The sequence below is a fragment of the Ruditapes philippinarum genome, unplaced genomic scaffold (genome assembly GCF_026571515.1).
Source record: "Ruditapes philippinarum isolate M1 unplaced genomic scaffold, ASM2657151v2 ctg6561_1_1_1_1, whole genome shotgun sequence".
Classification (NCBI taxonomy): Eukaryota; Metazoa; Mollusca; class Bivalvia; order Venerida; family Veneridae; genus Ruditapes; species Ruditapes philippinarum.
In genome coordinates, this window is record NW_026865225.1 from 57,638 (window position 1) to 68,868 (window position 11,231).

The 11,231-nt window shown below is 31.6% G+C and overlaps 1 long non-coding RNA gene across 1 annotated transcript; it reads right to left on the reverse strand.

Moving 5' to 3' along the window:
• Positions 1-5,464: 5,464 nt before the first annotated feature.
• On the reverse strand, positions 5,465-11,206 carry LOC132728248 (uncharacterized). The gene is made up of 2 exons (XR_009625458.1): positions 8,536-11,206; positions 5,465-8,384 (listed from the first exon to the last, which is right to left on the reverse strand). It is a non-coding gene; the product is annotated as an uncharacterized LOC132728248 (long non-coding RNA).
• Positions 11,207-11,231: the final 25 nt, after the last annotated feature.

Consider the following 11,231-nt stretch of genomic DNA (forward strand, 5'->3'; position numbering starts at 1 on the left):
AAACATATTAGCCATCGCTTCTTTATACGTACAAAATATCATAATATTAGAGTTACCTTAATCAAAGTCCTATCTTCAATACAAATATATATTTCATTGTTTACAAAACTAATACTTTGCACGAAATTGCGATGATAGGACTTGTCAAATAATTAATTAAAAGGTTATATATGTATGCCTATACACTTGAAATTCGTATAATTATACAGATTTAACTTTCGTCTCCCACTTAAAAATAATTTGTCCAGGATATTCATGTTGAAACGGAAATTAATCACTCCTAATCAATTGTATAGACCTACCATATCTAATCCTTAAATGCCGCAGTGATTTTATATTATTATGACTTTGCAGAATCAAACTGGAGTATTTTGGTATAGGGACAATAAATTTATTTATTGTAGACTCGGAAGTGTCACATGTTATGTCTTTATATAAGGCAGATCGAGCCAAAGAGAAACACTCTGAGTGGCGTCTTCAATAATTCTTACCTTCAAAAAATTTGAAAATTCAATTACCATACCGTGGAAAACAATAGCTTATTTTTTCGCTTGTGAAAAAATACCGCATATATTAGATTTTGCAGCTAATGTTTCTTTAAGATATTGGGAGGATGTGATGTTGGCTTAGAGGGCGTGAACGGTAACTTGCACTTTCCAGTACCGTCCATGAACATTTCAATCAAACCGAGCCTGCAACATTTTCAATTTTGTCGTGTTGGGCTTTCTTTAGGGGATTCTGTATTTCTCTATTTTACACATGTATCACTTTTTATTTCTTTTCTTTGTTGTAAAGATGCGGGATATGTATATATATACAGGAACATTATTTGTTGTTGTTTCTTTAAGGCTTTTTGAATTAACTATTTTTTTATCAATTTATCAATCAGTTCATTGTCCTACTAAAATAAGTTACAAAAGATGAGTGTATTGGGAAAATTTTAATTAAGAATGAAAGTAATTAGAATGCTGTAATAATTAGTATTATTCTTTGGTAAAAATTCATTATGTTAAAGTCATTCATAAAATATAAACATTTAAAATTAATTTATATTTTTCCCAAAGGTGATAGGAAAATAAGTAATGCATAATATCATTTTTGTTACATGTTTGACATACAGAGTTAATCATTGACATCTTAGATTTGCTAATTTTAAAAAATATATGACATAAAAAGTTCCTATTGAAATGTTAATAAGAAAAAAACTATTACAAAGATTTTGGTAGAATTAGTTTACATTTGTTTGATATAAATCAAAATGTATTTTGTTTTTGTCTGCTTATTCTTGGAAAAAATAAATGGATAATCTATGGTTACTGAACGTTTAAAAAAGTTATTGTTACATATAATCTGCATTATGTCAATTGTAGCATAGGTCCTTACTCTTTTAAACATAAGTTAAACCAAATACTTATTAATGTATTGCAATCGTAATAAATTAACTTTCCAAACTGCAACATATCATGACTAAGGCACAACATGTAAAACATTACAAAACCATACACTGCATACACTATAATGCTCAACCCTAGAAGGAAAAATATTCCGTTTTTTTTTTTCTGTTGTTGTTTTTTTTTTCAGAGAGAAAACCATGATGTTCATCGTAGTCTCTGAGGATACTAAAACTTAAAGTCTCTTTGCAGTTACAATATGAGTAACCGTTTTTATGAGGTCTGTCCATGAAATTATGTACTCCACGCTGGAATAATTAGATTTTTGTTCCTATATGATATTGATGGAGAGATGATATTATATTGGAGAAACGGGCGGTCTTAAGTGTCTCCGTCAGTGTTTTTTTCCCGCGAATCCCGCCATAAAACGTCATGTTTATCTATTACATTTTAACGTCCGATGATATTACTGTTTCAAACATTTATTGTACTACATGTATTAGCATTTCTAAAAATGCTTGGAGTCACCTTGGGTAGGACAGTCGAGATCTAATATTGTAAATCCTATTGATTACTTTTGAAATGAAACAATAAATGGTGTCTGACCTACTACTATTTTAACTTTTTTTAATAAAGTCACGATTAAGTATCTCATTACCGCACTTTAAGTGTCTGTTTCCGTAATTTTTACTGACATACACGAAATATATCGAATATACTTTCTTTCAGTTAGAATGTAACATTCTACAATACGAATCTAGTGTAGTTCATTTGTGTCGGAAGTCCACAGATGAATAGATACAATGTATAAGCAAAGATAAAAGCCAGTTGGAACATCTCGGCTATTATTTATAATACCCCCCGACTTAATACAGACTTAAAATAGTTTTACACGTGATTTAAGATGTAAACAAAAACAGAAGGTGTAATCTTTAATAATGTATACAGAATGTATATATTTGACATAGAAAGGAAAATAAAGTCTGCTTTCGTATAATAATGACTGAACACATATCTGAAATTAATAATCAATTAAAATGTTCACTGATGTACAATTACACTGTATAACCAAATCCGAATAAATGTCAACAGGTAGACATTTTGTACTTTCGGTTTCTACACCCATAATAATAAGTATTGTTTAAGTACATAAATGTGCATAAACTTACTTTTACTTGATAATAAAGCACCTGCATGACAGGATGATCATCAGTGCGTCTTAATGCTTAAATGTAACGCTCGTCTAATTAAAAATAAAATAATGATCCTAAAACGAACAATTTCAATAAACATCAAAGATGGAAACAAGTGGAATTATCTGGCTTATGATAAGTTAGAACTGAACGCAACCTTGAATAATGTAATACCTATTCAAATTCACAATTTATAAATGCTGATTTGTCAAATGACGAAAAATATTGTTTTATAGCTGCTGCATTTTTTCTTAATTTATTGAATATGTATTGCCATCTGGTTTATGATAATAATGAATAAAGGGAAATTATTCCTTGTAATGAAGATTCATATATAACAGTTGATTTGTCTCCCCTACATATGAGGGTTTTCCGAAATGAATTAGTCATTGAAAAGTCTCCCGTTACAAGTTCAAGTTGCTAAAAAACTATAAAAACTGCTTCAATACTAATCAAACTTGGCACAAATGTTTACTGGACCAGTGCCTTTGTAACAACATGCTCAGTTACCATGGCAACTAGGGGACATCTCAAAATTGCCAAAAATCACTATTTTGCTGCCACTTCTCAATGGATTGAGATAGAGTCAAAGGTTTTTCAGCGTTGGTTACACGTTACTTTATGATCGACCTGGGGTTCAGTTTAAGCCTCTCACAAGTCCAAAATTTTCTTGGCGATGAGGGGGACTACCGCCAACTTCAAACCCCAAACAGAAGGGGGCACACTCTCCTTTTGGCAACCCCCTGATGTATCTTTTGGATGGGGGACGGCGCCGAAAAAGTGGTCACTATCTTAAACAACAATCCTCAAACAAAAACAAGTGTTTCGGGGCCTAAATAGGGCATTTTTTTCATTTTGAGAAAGCAAGGGGGGTGAAAAAGGCGTAGAAAAGCGTATATATCTGCTAATGGGTTAATATTATAATTAATTAATTAATTTATTAAATAATTAATAATTAAATAATTTGATATAAGATATTTTTGTGTGATATCATAACATAAACACAGCTTGTTACATTGTACTTATTGCTGGACCTACAATAACCCAATCTGTGACTTTTAGCATCTTATTCCGATGTCACAGTATATGTTTCTCCACATATGTTTTGACACATGTTGTAAACCTAAGATACTATAATAATACTGTAATGATGATTATATAAGTTGTATTTTACCAGCATTTACATTTTAGAACTAAAAAGTGTACAAAACATGAAAAGAAAGACCATGCAAACTTTATGGAACTATACAGGCTAATTAATGATTAAGCCGAGTCATAGAATGAACTTAACACACGGAAATCTCGGAATGTATCACGTGCAGTAACAAAGTCTCAAAAGTTTTTATTGATATCTCAAGGCCCAATTAGGGATGTGAGAAAATTTGAAAAACGCTAAATGAGATGGTAAAATGTTAAAGTATTTTTCAAAACCATATTGAGTTTTAAAAGTTCTATAATTCACCCATTTACTTGATTCATAAATAGACGTTTGCCAACCTTGAATAAACTGATCCTTAATTCTAGCAGAAATACTTTCTTAAAATGTGGACGGAATTGTCTGTTTGAAAAATCCAATAACAAACCGAGAGAATCTAAATTAAGAAGTATGCACAAATGAAGAAAATGAAGCTGGGTCAAAGAATAAATTTAATTTAACACATAATAAAGAGACTACTCGGAATATTTTTCCAAAATAAGTAAAATTTTCCAACCCAACGGTATAATTTTTAATTTTCTAATCAAGGAGTAATGGGGGAAAAAGGTTTAAACAAAATAAATTTGGGTTAAATTTTTGGGGTTTGGGAAAAACCCAAAATCAGGGATTTTTAAAAAAAAACCCACTATTTGGTGGGAAATTGGGTTTACTTGAAGGTTTAAAATTTCCCAAAAGAAACCCCACGGAATTTGCTTTCAATTCCTTTTTTTTTTTTTTTTTTTTTTTTTTTTTTTTTTTTTTTTTTTTTTTCCCCCCCCCCCCCCCCCCCCCCTAAAATTTACGAGTCAAAACTCTCAATCTTAGTACAGTGCATTAAAATTTTATTTTATGGCGTTATTTTTTGAAATTGCCCCAATTATCATTGTAATATGGATAAAGTTTGGAAAAAGGTCAGGGTCTCATTTTTAGGTTTTGCAAAATATTTTACATAACGTGTTTATGCTTTATTTTTAGGGAAAAAATGTGGGGAAATATGTATTTAAAAAAGTTTTAAACCCAAAAAGCCCGGTTTTTAGCCCCGGGTTTTGCCCCCCCCAAAAAGGTTTAACACAGGAAAGTACACCTTTGTACTTAGATTTTTCCCTGGGAAAAAGGTTTTAAAAATGGGAATAATTTTCCAAAAAATTTGGCAAGGCCCGAGTTACTTTCTTTTGCATTTTCACTTGTAATTCAATGCGATCTATCAACCTACAAAGGTTCTGGTTGATATCTCTTATGGTTTCCGAGTTATGTCCGGGACAACTTCAAAATGTAAAAATGAACAAAGGGCAATTACTACAAAATTTGGCAAGGCAGAGTTCAAGTTCTTGTGCACTGCATATCAACCCATTGAGATATATCTACCTACAAATTTTCATGTTGATATCTCTTATAGTTTTAGAGTTATGTCCCGGACAAGATTTTTCTATAAGGGGAGATAATTCAAAAACCGAGCAAAATAGAGTTATGGTTCTTTGACACTGTACTCCCCTCAATGCCCTTTACCACTGTATGAAGTTTAAACAAATTATCTCCAAGGGTATTTAAGTTTTGCTCCGGACAAGACAACGGATGGAGAGACGGACGGACAGACGGACAATGCGCCGAATATATGCTCCCCCGAAATTTTTCGGGGAGCATAACTAGGTCTGTAGAGAGGGGAAAACAAATAATATACTAATCAATTTTGTACAATTCTTTATTATGAAAAGTCACACATACATGCTATCAGAACCAATCAAAAAGATATATTTTACTATTTAAAGTATTACATTTATAACAAAAGCAGCAGAATAACAATGCTCTCATAAAGGTTATATGACCAGATATAAATGTTATATATTGCCAACATTTTGTTGACATTTCTCTATACTGATATACATGTCACCATTGTTGGATAAATTCAATAAATATGGATCTGGTGTATCCATTCTGAATTTAAATTGTTTAACCTTATAAAATACATAATGTTCTAGACATGTTATTTATTATACAAAATGTTGGTCAACCACTGCCTGATATCTTCTTATAATTCTTCAATAAAACCAGCTACTTATAATAAACTTAAAAAGTGCTATATAAAATGAATAGAATTGTTTCAAAAAGTTTCACTATTGTTTAGTTCTTTCAGACAAGTTTTTATTGATGCTAACAAAATAGCTGAATATTGTTTTCTATGAACATTTCAAGTTTTAAACAGTCATGTTTAATACCATAAGCATATGTACATTTGACATAAAATATTCCAGCATGAACTTATCTTTACTTCATATAGAACTGTTTAAGTATAAACATGGCCAATATAGTTTTGCCATCATGAGGGTTACAAATATAAGCATAAAATACACATAAATTCAAATACCTAGTAAACAATTCATAACATGATTTTCATGTTATCATACTTAGTATAAATGAATTTACACTATAATATACATTCAAAGTTTAAAGGCACATTACTTCTCAGAAATGAATATTATTTTTTTGTTAAAAAGGGCAAACATGGGTTTTATAATGTTGTAATAAAAGATTTACAACATGTGATATTCTAAACACCTTACAAAAATGAGTTTGAAAAGAAACTAGAACTATCACTAAATATGATTAATACCCCTGCAAGACTGCTTCGGAAATAAGGAAGTTACCAGTAACACAATACCTTGCAAAAGAACTTAAATAGATGTTTGATTGTGGGTTATTAAAGATAGTTGTAGTTTTTGTATGTTGCATTTCCTTTTCCAATGCGGTTAACCATTAATGAAGTTTAATTGAATTACTATGTAATAAGTCCAAAAGAGTTACACTTCTTGAGCACTTCACTTTCCTCTCATTGCACTTGACCATTGAATGAAGTTTCACTGAATTCTAAACATTAGTTTGTAAGTTATGCACCTGACAAGGAAAAGGAACAAAGGGCAATAACTTTACAAATACTGAAGATGAAATCATGGTTATTGTACTCTGCACTTTCTCTCATTGCGCTTGACCATTGCATAAGGTTGTATTGAATTCCAACTACTAGTTTTCAAGTTATGCACTGGACAAAAAAAAAACACAAAAAACAATGGGCAATAACTGTAATTAGTAAAAATAGAGAAATGGTTCTTGTGCACTGCACTTCATCTCACTGCCCTTGACCATTTTATGAAGTTTCTTTGAATTCCAACCATTAATTTTCATTTTATACACTGGAAAATAAAAAGTAACAAAGGGCAAAAACTCTTAAATGAGTCAAGAAAGAGTTATGATTTTTGTTCTCTCAAAATAATTGGCCATTGTATGAAGTTGTATTGAATACCAACTAGTAGTTTTCAAGTTATGCTCTGGACAAGAAAAAAGCAATGGAAAAGTAACAAAGGGCAATAACTCTATCGTCATTACTCTGGACAGAGTTATGGTTCTTGTACACTGCACTTTCTCATATTGTGCTTGACCATTGTATGAAGTTGTTTTGAATTCCAACCAGAACTTTATAAGTTATGCTCTGGACAAGAAAAAGTAACAATGGGCAATAACTCTGTAACTAGTGAAGATGGAGTTATGGTTCTTGTGCTCTGCACTTCCTCTTAATGTGGTTGACCATTGTATAAAGTTATAATGAATTTCAACCATTAGTCTTCAAGTTATGGTCCGGACAAAACGAAGCAATTGAAAAGTAACAAAGGGCAATAACTCTGTAGTTAGTGAAGATGGATTTATGGTCTTTGTGCACTGCACTTCCTATCAATGTGCTTGACAATTGTATGAAGTTGTATTGAATTCTAACCATTAGTCTTCAAGTTATGCTCCGGACAAGGAAAATGTACGGACCGCTGGACCGACCAACCGAGTGACTCCAATATACCCCCAAACTTCGTTTCGGGGGTATAAATATAATAAGTGTAGCAAACTGTAAACAAAATGGTTATTTCACATCCTTCGGGGGTATAAATATAATAAGTGTAGCAAATTGTAAACAAAATGGTTATTTCACATCCATATAAAATACTTATCTATCATAATGTTCTTGTTGCCAAATTGCAATGAAACTAAAACAAGAGCACCGCTAGGCGGAGCATTATATGCCAGAAAGTGTTTTTTTTAGTAAGGATGAAGCATTCATTAGACATGGGAATTAGCTGTTCATCCTATAAAATTTTACATATGTAGGTTGATTAATACTTAAGTCCTTAACCTTAACCTTTGACCTTGTGACCCTAAAATCAATAGGGGTCTTCTACCTTATATGGACAATCATCCTATGAAGTTTGAATATATGGGTCAAATGGAACTTAAGTTATGCTCCGGAAACTGTTTTCAGTATCAAGGTAATAGTGACTTGACCTTTGACCTTTTGACCCCAAAATCAATAGGGGTCTTCTACCTTATATGGACAATTAACTATATGAAGTTTGAACATTGTGAGTCAAATGGAACTTAAGTTATGCTCCGGAAACTGTTTTCTGTATCAAGGTAATAGTGACCTTGACCTTTGACCTTGTGACCCCAAAATCAATAGGGGTCTTTCTACCCAATATGAACAATCATCCTATGAAGTTTGAACATTGTGGGTCAAATGGACTTAAGTTATGATCCGGAAACTGTTTTCAGTTTCAAGGTAATAGTGACCTTGACCTTTGACCTTGTGACCCAAAAATCAATAGGGGTCTTCTACCCAACATGGACAATGATCCTATGAAGTTTGAACATTGTGGGTCAAATGGAACTTAAGTTATGCTCCAGAAACTGTTTTAAGTTTTAAGGTAATAGTGACCTTGACCTTTAACCTTGTGACCCCAAAATCAATAGGGGTCTTCTACCCAATATGGACAATCATCCTATGAAGTTTGAACATTGTGGGCCAAATGGAACTTAAGTTATGCTCCGGAAACCAAATTGCTAACGGACAAATTGCTAACAGACGGAAACTATTTTCAGTATCAAGGTAATAGTGACCTTGACCTTTGACCTTTTGACCCCAAAATCAATAGGGGTCTTCTACCCAATATGGACAATCATCCTATGAAGTTTGATAATTGTGGGTCAAATGGAACTTAAGTTAGGCTCCGGAAATTGTTTTCAGTTTTAAGGTAATAGTGACCTTGACCTTTGACCTTTTGACCCCAAAATCAATAGGGGTCTTCTACCCAATATGGACAATCATCCTATGAAGTTTGAACATTATGGGCCAGATGGAACTTAAGTTATGCTCCGGAAACCAAATTGCTAACGGACGGAAACTGTTTTCAGTATCAAGGTAATAGTGACCTTGACCTTTGACCTTTTGACACCAAAATCAATAGGGGTCATCTACCCAATATGGACAATCATCCTATGAAGTTTGAACATTGGGGGCCAAATGGAACTTAAGTTATGCTCCGGAAACCAAATTGCTAACGGACAAATTGCTAACGGACGGACGGACGGACGCCAGGGGGTATAACATAATATGCCCTTTCGGGCATACAAAAAGGCTAAGATGGCCAATTAGAAACTTTTTGCACAAAAAAATGAAAGTTTTTAAAAATAAAAGTGATTGCATTTTTAAGGCTTAATGGGCCTTTACAACAAACAGGTATAACTGTTTAAAATGTATGTATAGTTACATGTCACATAACATTTCTTGTTATAAAATAATGTAATCTTTTTTTCGTAAAAGGATTGCAGTAGCTTGTAATTATACAATAAACATTTATTAACATGTAATAATATGTTTACATATGTACTAGATACATTAATCAGAATTGCATATAACAAACAGACATCAACATATGTTTATATATAGCATTGGTATATACTTACATCAGCAAGCATAACAAAACTAACATACAGTTAATAAGATGTATTTATATCATTACTATCTCAAAGCATTAAAGCAATCAAAAATGTTGAAGAGTCAAATTTAAGCACTTGCACCTGACAGCCATGTATATTTTTATCTCAATTGTACATTTAAATTGAGGATATGTATGAAGGTATAATGAAATCATATTTACATCTATGGTGTATAACATGTTTTGATTAAAAATTATGTTTTACTGACTATGTAGTTACAGTATATACTAGTACATATGAATTTACAGCAAGGAATATCTATACTTGCCTAGTGTTTAAATTTATCATACTAACATAAACAACAAAGAGTTCACTTAAAGGAGCTCCACTGAGGTCCAAAAGCCAAACAAAAAAGAACAAAAATAGAAAATCTAAAACAGATTAATCGGGGTATTCAATACGGAAAAATAAAATGATACTAATGAAAAATACCCAGAATAAGATTTAAAATCGATATTATTGAAGTGTAATTTTCAGACGGTCTTAAGCTTTAAACATTTAAACACTGTCGACAGGACATTGTGATTGACTATCCACAGTGATGGATAATGCAGAATTTTCTAACTTTAAAAAGGGAAATAATTCTGTCAAATATCTATGTGCTCGGACAGTGACTTCCTATTACTCTCATTTATGTGTGTGAAGTTCTAACCTACTCTTATAAGTAAAAAACTTAACCAAGATTTTTTAAGTCGTAAAAGGGGCATAAAAATGAGGAAAAAATATCAGAGGTATGGGATTTGTGTTAGTCATGTTAAAGAACAAGAATGTCAATTGAAATTTTTATTCAGTAGTTTTTTAGATACCAACTTGCACACATAAAAGTAACCTAAGTTTGACGCCAATGGGGGTAAGTACTATTATAGCATTAGCTATTCATTGAATAGTCGAGTTAAAATGATTACTAATATTTTGGTAAAACAAAGTGAGCAAATAATCTGAAATTTTGCATACATAAAAATAATATATCTTCTTCAAATAGTATGAAACCTCAACAACATAACTCCCGTCCTATCATGTCAATAAATTAAGAAAATACTATCCTCAGTGGAGTCCCTTTAACGATACTGTTTGAATAATACTGACTAACAGTATTAACTTGTACACATTTATGGTTTTCCATAATTACAATTTGTAATTTTTTACAATCTTTACAATATAAAACAATCAAAGAAGGAATTTCTAAAATATAACAAGTAAATGGTCCTCATCTCAATGAAACAATTTACTTGTCCTATATATCATCTAACAGGTATTTATATATACCATTCCATTGTCCTATATATCATATAACTGGTATTTATATATACCATTACATTGTCCTAAATGTCATATAATTGGTATTGATATATACCATTCCCTTGTCCTATATATCATATAACTGGTATTGATATATACCATTTTCTTGTCCTATATATCATATAACTCGTTTTGATATATACCATTCCCTTGTCCTATATATCATTTAACTGGTATTTATATATGCCATTCCCTTGTCCTATATATCATATAACTGGTATTTATATATACCATTCCCTTGTCCTATATATCATTTAACTGGTATTTATATATACCATTTCCTTGTCCTATATATCATTTAACTGGTATTAATATATACCATTTCCTTGTCCTATATATATA